Genomic DNA, 1277 nt, shown 5'->3' with positions numbered 1-1277 from the left:
TATTCCAACTAGGATGGGTTCCATATAAGGCTGTCCCTTGAATCTGGCCTTCTGTTATAGTTAGAGCCCATTAAATACTTCTAAAACAGACACAAGAATGTATAAGTATTGATAAATATGATTAAGTTGTTATGGATAACAAATACTACTGGGAACAAGGCAATAATATTTTGTTTTCCTTAAATTTCAAAGACTTTTGTATGGCAAAGATTAAAGCATATTCAAGGATCATGTAAAGTGGGAGAGGATGGCAATGGGGAGTTGTGTATTAAGAATTAGGGAATACCTGACATCTAAACTGTATATGTTACAAATAAATATAGCAGGCCCCTCTCTGTCTCCTCTGCTCTGCCGGCAGCTCTTCAGCTTTGCCCCTCACCCCCTGAGAATGTATGCCTGCGCCAAGTTCATCTCTACCCCTGCCCTTGTAAGGAGCAGCTCTCAGCTGCTGAGTAGACCGCTGTCTGCAGTGGTGCTAAAATGGCCAGAGGTTCGGACAGATGAGAACCTCAGCATTTTGGCAGCATCAAGTCCCTTGACCTCTCTTGTCCCCAGATGTGGATTCCAAACTGGTGCTGTCTCAAGGGACATTGACACAGCAGCCAAATTTATTGGAGCTGGGGCTGCCACTGTGGGGGTGGCTGGCTCTGGAGCTGGGATTGGGACTGTGTTTGGAAGTCTCATCATCGGTTATGCCAGGAACCCCTCCCTGAAGCAACAGCTTTTTTCCTACGCCATCTTGGGCTTTGCCCTGTCTGAGGCCATGGGGCTCTTTTGCCTGATGGTGGCCTTCCTCATCCTCTTCGCCATGTGATGGAGCCATTTCTATTACCCCTACGTTTCTGAATGTTCCTCCTCGTCCTCCTGGTTCTTCCATGTCTCTTCCAGCCTGTGTATACCTCCACCTCCAACTTACCAGGTAGCCCTGGGGAAAGCCATGGGTTCAGGGTTTGACAGAGGGAAGACAAATAAATACTGTAGTAATAAGCTGAAAAAAAAAACCAAATAAATATAGCAGAAACTTTTTAAAAAAGTAGGTCTATTCAGCTTCTGGTCACTTCAAAGTTTTATTTCTCAGCTTAAATATTCTTTTCTTATGAACACTGAAGTCCACATAACAGTGAGATTTGCTAATCTAGACATCAGTAGCATTCAGTGTAATAGCCAACCTCCTTGTGTCCAGTTCCATATCTGACCAAATGTTGACACCAACTACTTGGCTGCTGGAATCAATTCATTCACTCGGTAAGGTGGGAGAGGGTGTGGAAGGAAATAAA

The 1277-nt window shown here is 44.3% G+C and overlaps 1 pseudogene; it reads left to right on the top strand.

Moving 5' to 3' along the window:
• Positions 1-321: 321 nt before the first annotated feature.
• On the top strand, positions 322-1000 carry LOC138150856 (ATP synthase F(0) complex subunit C2, mitochondrial pseudogene; annotated as a pseudogene).
• Positions 1001-1277: the final 277 nt, after the last annotated feature.

This window comes from Petaurus breviceps, unplaced genomic scaffold (genome assembly GCF_028583685.1).
Source record: "Petaurus breviceps papuanus isolate PSGF00001 unplaced genomic scaffold, PetGlider_PUasm1.0 90895, whole genome shotgun sequence".
Lineage (NCBI taxonomy): Eukaryota > Metazoa > Chordata > Mammalia > Diprotodontia > Petauridae > Petaurus > Petaurus breviceps.
The sequence above is the reverse complement of the archived record's forward strand: the minus strand, read 5'-3'. Positions and strand labels throughout refer to the sequence as shown.